The 13,296-nt window shown below is 38.9% G+C and overlaps 1 long non-coding RNA gene across 1 annotated transcript; it reads left to right on the top strand.

The window, feature by feature from the left end:
• LOC115284328 lies at positions 1-7,543 on the top strand. Its single transcript, XR_003905156.1, has 4 exons — positions 1-42; positions 5,113-5,219; positions 6,215-6,344; positions 6,819-7,543. It is a non-coding gene; the product is annotated as an uncharacterized LOC115284328 (long non-coding RNA).
• Positions 7,544-13,296: the final 5,753 nt, after the last annotated feature.

Below are 13,296 nucleotides of genomic sequence, written 5' to 3'. Positions count from 1 at the left end.
AATGCACGGCTCAAACACATGACACTGAAATCAAGACCTGAGGTAAGATCAAGAGTCAGATGCCTAACTGACTGAGCCACCCAGGCTCCCCAACCTACCCTCAGTAAAAAGAGAAAAATCTTTTTCCTTTTTGCTCTTCAGCTTGGGTACTTTCTACTACCCTGTCTACCAGATTTCTTGATTGTTTTTATGCATTTAAATTTTTTTTAATGTTGCTTTATTTTTGAGAGGGAGAAACAGAGTGCGAGCAGAAGGGCAGAGAGAGAGGGCAACACAGAATCTGAAACAGGCTCTAGGCTCTGAGCTTTCAGCACAGAACCCAACACAAAGCTTGAACTCATGAACCATGTTTTCATGACATGAGCCAAAGTCAGATGCTTAACTGACTGAGTCACTCAGGCGCCCTGTTTTTCTGCATTTTAAAATCTGTTGATTCTCTGTTATGTATTTTTCACTTCAGTTACTTAATTCTTAGGCTCAGATTCGTTTTTTTCACATTTTTTAAAATTTCTTTGTTGATGTTATCATTTAGTTTATCATTCAAGTCTGATGAGTATCCTTTTGACTGTTATTTTGAAGTCCTTATCAGATTGTTGATCTCCATTTCATTTAGTTCTTTTTCTGAAGTTTTGTCTTATTCTTTTGTTTAGAACATTGGCTCAGCTGTGTTTTCTGGTCTTGAAAGTAGTGGCCTTATGAAGAAGACATCTTGTGGTGCCCAGTAGTGCAGTCTCCCTGGTCAAAAGAACCAGCCACCGCTCTATGGGTGTGTCCCCAATGTGGGTTCATAGGTCTTTCTGTTGTGGCTTGGCCGTGACTGCTTTTGATGCACTTATGGACATGGCTGACCATTGGCCCTGTTGTCAGCAACGCTTTGTGTGACTGCTGCAAGTATGTTGGTGGGCAGGGATGGACCCTGGTGCAGCTTCCTACGTGGTTCAGCTGTAACTGCTGCCAGCTTTCTGGTGGGTGAGCTAGCTCCTTTCACAGCTGGTTTAGAGTCCCATCTATAGTTGCTGCTGGTGTGCCGGTAGGTGGAGTTAGTTCCCATTGTAGCTGGGTTACAGATGCTGTTGGCATGCTATTGGGTACAAGCGTCCCTTGGTACAGCTGGCTAATTCACTTGGCCACAATGGCTGTGGGTATGGTGGTTGATAGGAATGACTCTCCAGTGAAGGAGTCACTTTGTAGGGGCCCCTGTCCCAGGCTGGGCTGCCAGCCAGGTGTAGTGGAGCAGTAGTTGCTTTGGAGGGGCTCCTGCTGGGGTGAACCAGTAGAGGAACACTAGGGCAGGGCAAGCAGTGCTAGCAGGGTAGATGGTGAGTATCAGAACTGATGTCTACCAGCGTTGGGCCAGCTACACTGAAGGAGGGCAGAAAGAATGGTGCCCACAGCACTACCATTCCTGGAGAAAGTTCCAATAGATCCCAGTCTCTCTAGCACATACCTAAAATTCGTCAGTAAATCTCCATCACATAAAACACAGGTGTTTTTCAAACTGCTGCTTCTGTGGTGAATCTCAGACTGAGTGATACAGCAAGCTGGCCCTTTCAGAGCAAAGTCTCGGTTTCCTCTGGCCCTGTGGCTCTCCGTGAGTCAAGCTCTGCTGACTTTCAAATCTCCCGGTTTGAGCCCTGCTGCTTTTCTAAGAGAGACATAATGGGAACTCTTCCTTTTGGTGTAGCTCCCCAGTCCAGGGGTGCGCAAAGTAGGTCTTGATTCCCTCAGTCCTCAAGGAAGAGGACCTCGATGCCTCTGATATCCCTTCTACTTGTGGGTCACCATGCCAAATATTTGGTTCATGGCTATGCCTCTGCCCCTTCTATCCTTCTTGATTTGGCCTTCATTTAATGTCATTAGCTTTTGGAGGATCTGTTCTGCCAGTGTTCAGGTGGTTTTCAGAGTGCATCACGTTACATGAAGTGATTGCCTTTGTGTGTCTGTGGAAGGTGAGCTCAGGATCCTCCTATCTGTCATCTTCTGTTCTCTTTGAGTTGTTTTTAAATGTCAGTGTGGGTGGAAGATGGAGAGTCTGGACAGAGCTTCCTGGTCTGCTAACTTTTAGATGTCCCTAAAAGAGATTATTTTATCTATTTTATGAACAGGAATACCAAAGCTCAGATAGTGATTTGCATAAGGTTACACAGTTCATAAGAATAAAGGCTGGGATTTGACTATATTTCTTTTTCCAGGTTTTGTGATTTTTTTTAAAAAATAAACTTTGGGGGCGCCTGGGTGTCTCAGTTGGTTAAGCAGTGACTTTGGCCCAGGTCATGATCTTGCAGTTTGTGAGTTTGAGCCCCGTGTCAGGCTCTGTGCTGACAGCTCAGAGCCTGGAGCCTGCTTCAGATTCCGTGTCTCCCTTTCTCTCTGCCCCTCCCCTGCTCTCTCTCTGTCTTTTAAAAGTAAATAAATGTTAAAATATTTAAAAAAAATAAAAATAAACTTTGTATTTTATTTTATTTTTTAAATAGTGTATTACCAAGTTGATTTTCATATAACACCCAGTGCTCTTTTTTGCAAGTGCCCCCTCCACAACAATCAGCCTCATCCCCTCCCGCCTCCCTCCTCAGCCCTCAGTTTGTTCTCAGCATTCAAAAGTCTCTCATGATTTGCCTCACTCCCTCTCCCCAACTCTTTTCCCCCCTTTCACTTTCCCATGGTCCCCTGTTAGTTTTCTCCTGCTAGACCTATGAGTGCAAACATATGGTATCTGTCCTTTTCTGCCTGACTTACTTCACTTAGCAAAACTCCCTCCAGGTCCATCCCCTTTGCTACAAGTGGCCATATTTCATTCTTTCTCATTGCCATGTAGTACTCCAGTGTATATATATACCACTCCTTGATCCATTCATCAGGTGATGGACATTTAGGCTCTTTCCATATTTTGGCTATTGTTGACAGTGCTGCTATGAACATTGGGGTACAAGTGCCCCTATGCATCAGCACTTCTGGATCCCTTGGGTAAATCCCTAGCAGTGCTATTGCTGAGTCATAAGGGAGTTCTATGGATACTTTTTTGAGGAATCTCCACACTGTTTTCCAGAGCGGTTGTACCAGTTTACATTCCCACCAACTGTGTAGGAGGGTGCCCGTTTCTCCACACCCACGCCAGCATCTAGAGTCTCCTGATTTGTTCATTTTAGCCACTCTAACCGGCATGAGGTGGTATTTCAGTGTGGTTTGTTAACTAAAGTCTGCACTTTATTCAAATATCCTTACTTTTAGCCTAATGTCTTTTTCTGTTCTAGGACCCAGTCTAGGATACCACATTACATTGTTGTCGTGTATCCTTTGGCTCCTGTTGACTATCACAGTTTCACAGAATTTTATTGTTTTGATGACCTTGACAGTATTGAGGAGTACCACTCAAGTATTTTGTAGACTGTGCCTCAATTGGGATTTGTCTTATGGTTTTCTCATGATTAGACTGGGTTATGGGTATTGGGTGGAAGACTACATACGTAAAATGCCATTTTAAAAAAAAAATTTTTTTTAAGTTTTTTATTTATTCTTGAGAGACAGAGAGAGACAGTGACAGCAGGGGAGGGCCAGAGAGAGAGAGAGGGAGATACAGAATCTGAAGCAGGCTCCAAACTCTGTGCTAGCTTTCAGCAAGCACAGAGCCTGACATGGGGCTTGAACCCATGACCTGATCATGACCTGAGCCGAAGCCGGACACTTAACTGACTGTCACCCAGGCGCCCTGGTAAAATGCCATTCTTATCCTGTCATGTCAGAGCCTTGTTCAGCTGGCCAAGGTAGTGTTTACTGGGTTTCTTCTCTATAAACTTATTTTTTACTTTATATACATACCACAGTTAAGAAGGGTTGGGGAAGATTAAGCTCCATTTCCTGGAGGGTGAGAAGCTACATAAATTATTTAGCATTCTTCTATAGGAAGAATTATTTATTTTGTTTCTCAAATTGTTTCAGGTTTGTCCATTGGAAGCTCTTTCACATTGATTCTCATGTACATTAGGCATGTCCCCATTGCTCTGTTTCTTGAGGACTTTCTTACTTTCTTGCACTACAGGATGCCTATTTTATATATTCTCTGCCTTAGCTATTAAAGAATCAGTCATTTCTCCAAAGAACTGCAGTTCTGTCAACAATAGCCAAACCATGGAAGGAGCCTAAATGGCCATCACCTGATGAGTGGATCAGGAAGATGTGGTCTATATACACAATGGAGTACTACATGGCAATGAGAAAGAATGAAATATGGCCATTTGTAGCAAAGTGGACAGACCTCGAGGGTGTCATGCTAAGCGAAATAAGTCAGGCAGAGAAGGACAGATACCATATGTTTGCACTCATAGGTCTAACAGGGAAACAGGAGAAACCTAATGGAGAACCATGGGGAGGGGAGGGGAGAAAGAGAGTTGCGGAGAGAGAGGGATGCAAAACATGAGAGACTATTGAATACTGAAATGGAACCGAGGGTTGAAGGGGGAGGGAGAGGGGGAAAAGAGGTGGTGGTGATGGAGGAGGGCACTTGTGGGGAACAGCACTGGGTATTATATGGAATCCAATTTGACAATAAACTATTAAAAATAAATAGATAAACATTTTAAAAAAAGTTCCTTTTAGTAAATCAAAATGTCTTCCAGAATATGAAATGTTTAATAGATTGTAGTAGCCAAAAAACTCATTTGGAAGGATATATGTATGTAGAGGTGGCTAACAAGGCCAAAGAAAAAGAGAAATCTGGAAGGGTCATAATCCAATTTTCTCCTGAGCAATAATTTATTATGCATTTGGAGACAACTTAGGAGCATAAACTAAGAGTCCGATATCTTAGGTTAAATGCCAACTCTAACACTTCCTAGTTGTGTATCAGTGAACATAAATTTCTTCATCTGTAATATTGGTATAATAACCTCAGCAGGTTGTTGGCATGATTATTAAATGGTATAGAACACATGCTTTGCAGTGCCTGGTACACAGTTAAGCATTCTTATGTTAGTTCTTGTTAGTAGTTTCAATTCTTATCTTATCTGAACTAGCTACTATAACTCTGTAATGAACAGAGTTCAACTGTGAACTCTCACTTTTTTTGTTTGATAACTATGTTATTCAGCTTCCCTCTTGTTGTATTTCTTTCCATAGGAATACTTTTGATGGGATCCAGAACATGTTCTCCTTTGAGATTGCCGAGAAGCTGCAAGTGGCATCACTGCCTGGTGCTGGAGAAGCATGTGGTTGTTTCTGTGCAGGTGACATTTCTAGGGACCTTTCTATTCCCCAGACCCATATTCATGTTGAGTCCACTCTTGGTCTCTATCAGTCTTTATCTTAGAGACCATAAAAAATCATGTCATTTGAGTATGAAATATTCCTACTGGGTGAACTGAACATCAAATCTATTTTTGTTAATAGAATTAAAATTTTTATTATCCCCCATGCAAATTTAGTATCCCGTTTTTAGGGGAGGTCTTTAAAATGATTCCTTTAAGAAGAAATTGTCTCCCTTTTGATCATCTGATTCTTCTAATGGTTCTTATTATTTCACTGCAGATTATGTCTAAATTCTTCCTCCTGAGTGTCAGCACCCCCTAAAAGATTGCCATATTTTTTTTTATATCTGTGAGTCTTCTCCCATGACTTTCATATATGATATGTTCTTTTCTCATAATTTTCTTTACTAGACTACATTCAAATAACTTTAAACTCTACCTAGAGTAATATAAGGAGTGCTAATACCTCCCTGTCTACTACTTTTTGAACACTGCTGTTTATCCCCTAGAATGTACTGGTCCATGATTTTTGTTTGGTATAAATACTCAAAGTATTCAACATTTGGTCATCTTCCTACATATCTTCTAAATATTTCTAACAATGTTGTCATCTCCCTGAAGAACATGTATGTAAGTACTCCAGTCAAGCTAGTACTAAGTATCTGCTTATTTATAATTAGGAGAAAGATAAAAGCTTTCTAATAGGTCTAGGGTATACTCCTCTACAAATTTGAATAAGGAGACATCTTAAATTTAGATAGTCAGTTTCACTATGCCTTCTTTAGTCCCTTGGGTGTGATTATAAGAAACTAATACCCAGCTCAGTCCAAAACTGGGTATTTCCTCAAGGAGATGGGTATTTCTGAGTCTTAGAGCTTGGACCCTTTATTGATAGTTGGCCACTTGGGGCCCATAATATCAAGTAGTGTCTAATCTTTATATAGAGATTGATTATTTTACATTGCCATTCCCAGTTCATGCTGTTCTCTCTTCCTCCATGGCTGTGATTGGAATCTTCATACTATGCCTGCTCTGAGAAAAAAAAATCTAGAGATAGATGGAGTAGCAGATTGGTACCAAATATACTTTGAGAATAACAGAAAGGTAAGTATAGGGGAAATATAGTTTTTGATAATTCATAGTGACTTTCTGCAGTAAAGTCACCAGGCAGTGACTTTCAGAAAATACTTCTGTCTCCAAATACAAAAAAAAGACCAACCCTGTTGTTTGCCTTCATCATCTAACTATACAAAGTACTTCCTTAAATTGAATCATTTTACCCAAAATTTGAGTGATATAAGTATAGGAAGTTATTTGTATGTAATTGGCTGGGGGCGGGGATTAGGTAGGAAGCCAAGACCTGGAACTACTACAGAAAGATAAAGTGGTAGAAATAGAAGTATGGGACTTTGGAAAATTTAATACTGTTTAAAGATGTATATTGTGTGCCTTAAAGGAAATTAGAGAGGAGAAACGATGTGAGACATGTTAAGTTAAAGTGAAAATTCATGAAAGATGAGTCATCCTCATTTCCTACAGAATAATGTGCAGAAGAATTGTTTTTTTTCTTTTTTTCAGGATACACCACTGGAAAAGAGAATTGGGACAATCTAGATAGTCACTTTCTCTCTTGCTTTGCTATAGCTATGTCCCATTTGATAATACTTCTGTTCCTCATTTCATTTATTTATGCCTCTAATAGCAGAAACTGTTGCACATCACTGACAGGGTAATTCTGGGGCTGGTCCTTAGCCCTGAAGAAGACTGGTTCATAGTTTGTCAAATGTTATATCAGGACTGGGGGCATTTTGCATGTTCACCCAGATGTGGGGTCTTTTCTGGGAAAGAATTTCAGTCTTCCTGGAAGCATGGAAATAGAGGTGAATAATCACTGTCATTATCCTTAGCAAATTATCAATGGCCAGTAGAAATATAAAGCTACCAGAGTTTCTGTGAAGAAATCTGGCAAGTAACCAAGCTAGAGTGTCAAAGGTGGGCTCAATCTGTAGAAAATCACTTCGCCAATCTTCATCCAAGTGCACACTAAACTATGGAAGACACAGATCCTGCATACTCAGGGGGTAAAATCCTGTGTTGTCCATGTATATCACATAGTCCTGGATCTGAACTGTGTGAGCAGGGAATCTACCTCTATCCTGTAGTTGACTAGAGAAGGTAAGTCCTGGGTCACATGGGTTTCATGTGTGAATGAGATTCCATTGTTGATGCCTTAATTTATTTTTTTAAGTTTGTTTATTTTGAGAGCGCGTGCACAAATGGGAAAGGGGCAGAGAGAGGGAGAAAGGAAGAAGCCCAAGCAGGCTCCACACTGTCAGTACAGAACCCAATGCAAGGCTTTAACTCATGAACTGCGAGATTGTGACCCAAGCTGAAATCAAGAGTTGGACACTTAACCAGCTGAATCACCTGCGTGCCCCCATCATTGGTGCCTTTAACTTGTTATCTCAACCCAAGTTCTAGTCTCCTTGTCTCCTAGTAATCAGATTGTTTTTTCTTTTACAAAAAGCAGTTTATTGTGAGAACCAGGGGGAGCAGAGGAGGGAGAGAGAGTTGGGGAGACAGAGGGATGCAAAACTTGAGAGACTATTGAATGCTGAGAATGAACTGAGGGTTGGGGGGGAGGGGGGAGGGGGGAAGACAGGTGGTGGTGATGGTGGAGGGCACTTAAGGGGAAGAGCACTGGGTGTTGTATGGAAAACAATTTGACAATAAAATATTATGGAAAAAAAATAAATATAGGTGTAACAATCACCAAAAAAAAATAAAGTATACAATTTAATTGTTTTTGATATATTCACAGAATTGTGGAAGTATCACCACAATCAATTTTAAAATATTTTCATTACATCACGAAGAAATCGTATAATTTTTAGCTGTAACCACCCCAATTCTTCATTCCATCATGCCCTGGGTAACCAATAATGTATACTTTGTCTCCATATATTTGACTATTAAGGACATTTTACATAAATTAAATGATATAACATGATCTTTTGTGGCTGGATTTAACTGGAAACGTAATGATTTCAAGGTTCATTCATGTTGTAGCATATATCTACTTAATTCCATATTTATGTGTGAATGTTATTCCTATACAATTCACACATTTAAACTAAACAATTCAGTTGTATTCACTGTAATCACAGAAGTGTGCATTATTAGTTATTTTAGATCATTTTAGAACTTCTGTTTTCAGTTCTTTTAGGCATATACCTAGAAGTGGGATTCCTGGATCATATAGTAATTCTGTGTTTAATTTTTTAAGAAAGTCAAACTTTCCACAGTAGCTACACCATATTACAGTTCAACAAACAATATGCAAAGTTTCTATTTTCTCTACATGTTTGCCAACATTGTTTCTGTATTTAAATTTTTTTTAATGTTTATTATTTTTGAGAGAGAAAGAGAGACAGAATGTGAGTGGGGTAGGCACAGAGAGAGAGGGAGACACAGAATCCGAGGCAGGCTCCAGGTTCTGAGCTGTCAGCACAAAGCCCAACACGGGGCTCAAACTCAAAACCTGTGAGATCACCTGAGCCAAAGTCAGACACTGAGCTGCCCACGCCCCCCTGTTTCTGTATTTTTTAAATTACAGTCAGCCTAATGAGTATGAAGTGGTATCTCCTTGTGGTTTTGTTTTGCATTTCTCTAATAATGCTGTCAAACACCTTTCTGTGTTTTTGTTGATGATATGTAAATCTTCATCGGAGAATGTTTAAGTAAATCCTTTGTCAATTTGTTAATTGGGTTGTCAATTTGTTGTTGAATTATAAGAGCTCTTTATATATTCTAGATATTAGACCCTTATCAGATATATGATTTACTAATATTTTCTTCTATGAGTTTATTTAAGACTTTAATTTTTTTAGAGCAGTTGTAGTTTCACAGCGAATTTGAGAGAAGGGTACACAGATTTCTTATATACCTCCTACCTCCACACTTAAATAGCCTCCCACATTTTCAGCATTCCCCACCACAGTGATACTTTGGTTATAATTTATGAATCCACATTGACACATTGTAGTCACCCAAACCTCATAGTTTACTTTTAGAGTTCACTCATGAAGTAACTTCCATGGTTGTGGACAAATGTATAATTTTGTGTATCCATCTTTATACAGAGTATTTCAACGGCTCTAAAAACCCTATACCTGTAAACCCCTGGCTATTACTGATCTTTTTTATTGTCTCCAAAGTTTTTGCCTTTTCCAGAATGTCATATATTTGGAGTCACACAGCATGTAGCCTTTTCAGATTGGCTTCTTTTACTTAGTAGTAAACATTTAAGGTTCCGCCATGTCTTTTCATAGCTTGATAGCCCATTTCTTTTTAGCAGTGAATAATGCTGTGTTATCTAGATGTACCACAGTTTATTTATCCATTCACTTACCAAAGGATATTTTGGTTACTTACAAAGGTTTGGCAGTTATGAATAAAGCTCCTATGAATATCTGTATGCAAGTTTTTGTGTGAACATAAGTTTTCATCTTTAGGTAAATACTAAGGAATGTGATTGCTAGATTGTATGGTAAAAACGTGTATGATTTTATAAAAAAAAACACTAATCTGTCTTTCAAAGAGGCTGTATACGGTTTTGCATTCTCACTAGCAATGAATGAGAGAGTTCTTGCTGCTCCACATTCTCACCAGCATTTGGTGGTGTTACTCACTGTTCTGGAGTTTGGCCATTCTAATAGTTATGTAGTAGAATATCTTTGTTATTGTAATTTTCAGTTCCCTGGTGACATGATGAGGAGCTTTGTTCATATGCCCATATGTTGTATGTATATCTTTGGTGAAGTGTCTGTTAGGACTTTGACCCATTTTTTAAAATTATTTTTTCAATTTACATCGAAATTTTTAGCATATAGTGCAACAGTAATTTCAGGAGTAGATTCCTTAATGCCTCTTACCCATTTAGCCCATCTCCCCTCCCACAGCCCCTCCAGTAACCCCGTTTGTTCTCCATATTTAAGAGTCTCTTATGTTTTGTCCTCCTGTTTTTATATTAGTTTTGCTTCCATTCCCTTATGTTTCTATCTTCTATGTCTTAAGTTCCTCATATGAGTAAAGTCCTATGATGTTTGGCTTTCTCTGACTGACTTATTTCACTTAGCATAAAACTATCTAGTTCCATCCACATAGTTGGAAATGGTGAAATTTCATTCTTTTTGATTGCCAAGAAATACTCCAGTGTGTGTGTGTGTGTATGTGTGTGTGTGTGTGTGTGTGTACACATTTTCTTTATCCATTCATCCATTGATGGACACTTGGGCTCTTTCCATTCTTTGGCTATTGTTGTTAGTGCTGTTATAAACATTGCGAGGCATGCCCCTTCAAAATAGCATTCCTGTATCCCTCGGATAAATACTCAGTAGTGCAATTGCTGGGTCATAGGGTAGATTTGTTTTTAATTTTTTGAGGAAACTCCATACTGTTTTCCAGAGTGGCTGCACCAGTTTGTATTCCCACCAGCAGTGCAAAAGAGATCCTATTTCTCCATATCCTCACCGATCTCTGTTGTTGCCTGAGTTGTTAATGTTAGCCATTCTGACAGGTATGAGGTGATACCTCATTGTGGTTTTGATTTGTATTTCCCTGATGATGAGTGATGTTGAGCATTTTTTCATGTGTTGATTGGCCATCTGCATGTCTTCTTTGGAGAAGTGTCTGTTCATGTCTTTTGCCCATTTCTTCACTGGAATATTTGTTTTTTGGATGTTGAGTTTGATAAGTTCTTTATAGATTTTGAATACTAACCCTTTATCTGATATGTCATTTTCAAACATCTCCATTCTGTCAGTTGCCTTTTAGTTTTGTTAATTGTTTCCTTTGCTGTGCAGAAACTTTTTACTTTGATGAGGTCCCAGTAGGTCATTTTTGCTTTTGTTTTTCTTGCCTCTGGAGATGTATTGAGTAAGAAGTTGCTGCAGCCACGGTCAAAGAGGTTTTTGCCTGCTTTCTTCTCTAGGATTTTGATGGCTTCATGTCTTACATTTAGGTCTTTCATCCATTTTGAGTTTACTTTTATGTATGGTGTAAGAAAGTGGTCCAGGTTCATTTTTCTGCATGTCACTGTCCAGTTTTCCCAGCACCACTTGCTGAAGAGACTGTCTTCATTCCATTGGATATTCTTTCCTGCTTTGTCAGAGATGAGTTGGCCATACGTTTGTGGGTCCAATTCTGGGTTCTCTATTCTGTTTCATTGATCTGAGTGTTTTTGTGCCAGTACCATATTGTCTTGTCCTGATTACAGCTTTGTAATACAGCTTGAAGTCCCAGATTGTGATGCCTCCTGCTTTGGTTTTCTTTTTCAACATTACTTTGGCTATCTGAGGTCTTTTCTGGTTCCATACAAATTTTAGGATTGTTTGTTATAGCTCTGTGAAGAATGCTGGTATTATTTTGATAGGTATTGCATTGAATACGTAGATTGCTTTGAGTAGTATTGATGTTTTAACAATAATCTTCCTATCCAGGAGCATGGAATATTTTTTCCATTTTTTTGTGTCGTCTTCAATTTCTTTCATAAGCTTTCTATAGTTTTCAGCGTATAGATTTTTAAACTCTTTGGTTAGATTTATTCCTAGGTATTTTATGGTTTTTCATGCAATTGTAAATGGGGTTGATTCCTTGATTTACCTTTCTGTTGCTTCATTATTGGTGTATGCAACCAATTTCTGTGCATTGATTTTATATCCTGCCACTTTGCTGAATTCCTGTATCAGTTCTAGCAGTTTTTCTGTGGAATATTTTGGATTTCCATATAGAGTATCATGTTGTCTGCAAAGAGTGAAATTTTGACCTCCTCCTGGCCGATGTGGATGCCTTTTATTTCTTTGTGTCGTCTGATTCCTGAGGCTACGACCTCCAATACTATTTTGAATAACAGTTGTGGGAGTGGACATCCCTGTCTTGTTCCTGACTTTAGTGGGAAAGCTCTCAATTTTTCCCCATTGAGGATGATATTAGCATTGGGTCTTTCATCTATGGCTTTTATGATCTCGAGGTATGAGCCTTCTATCCCTACTTTCTTGAGGGGTTTTATCCAGAAATGATGCTGTATTTTGTTAAATGATTTCTGTCCATCTATTGGGAGGATCGTGTGGTTCTTGCTCTTATTTTTATTGATGTGATGAATCACATTGATTGTTTTACAGATACTGAACTAGCCCTGCATCCCAGGTATAAATCCCACTTGGTTGTGGTGAATAATTATTTTAATGTATGGTTGAATCTGGTTGGCTAATATCTTGCTGAGGATTTTGGCATTTATTTTCAGGGAAATTGGTCTATATTTCTCCTTTTTAGTGGGGTCTTTATCTGGCTTTGTAATCAAGGTAATGCTGGCTTCATTGAAAGAGTTTGGAAGTTTTCCTTCCATTTCGATTTTTTGGAACAGTTTCAAGAGAATAGGTGTTGACTCTTCCTTAAATGTTTGGTAGAATTCCTCTGGAAAGCCATCTGGCCCTGGAGTCTTATTTTTTGGGAGATTTTTTGATTACTAATTCAGTTTCTTTACTGGTTATGGGTCTGTTCAAATTTTCAGTTTTGGTAGTTTATGTTTCTAGGAAGTGGTCCATTTCTTCCAGATTGCCCATTTTATTGGTGTATAAGTGTTCATAATATTCTCTTATTACTGTTTTTATTTCTGCTGTGTTGGTTGTGATCTCTCCTCTTTCATTCTTGATTTTCTATATTTGGTCCTTTCCTTTTTCTTTTTGATTAAACTGGCTAGGGGTTTATCAGTTTTGTTAATTCTTTCAGAGAACTGCCTTCTGGTTTCATTGATCTGTTCTATTGCTGTTTGGTTTTGATAGCATTGATTTCAGCTCTAATCTTTATTATTTCCTGTGTTCTGCTGGTTGTGGGTTTTCTTTGCTGTTCTTTTTCCAGCTCTTTAAGGTGTAAGGTTAGGTTATGTATCTGAGACATTTCTTCCTTTCTTCCAGGAAGGCTTGGAAGGCTATATACTTTCCTCTTATGACCACCTTTGCTGAGTCCCAGAGGTTCGTCTTTGACACACTTTTTAATT

This window comes from Suricata suricatta, chromosome X (assembly GCF_006229205.1).
Source record: "Suricata suricatta isolate VVHF042 chromosome X, meerkat_22Aug2017_6uvM2_HiC, whole genome shotgun sequence".
NCBI classification, from domain to species: Eukaryota; Metazoa; Chordata; class Mammalia; order Carnivora; family Herpestidae; genus Suricata; species Suricata suricatta.
This window is presented reverse-complemented; position numbering and strand designations above follow the sequence as displayed.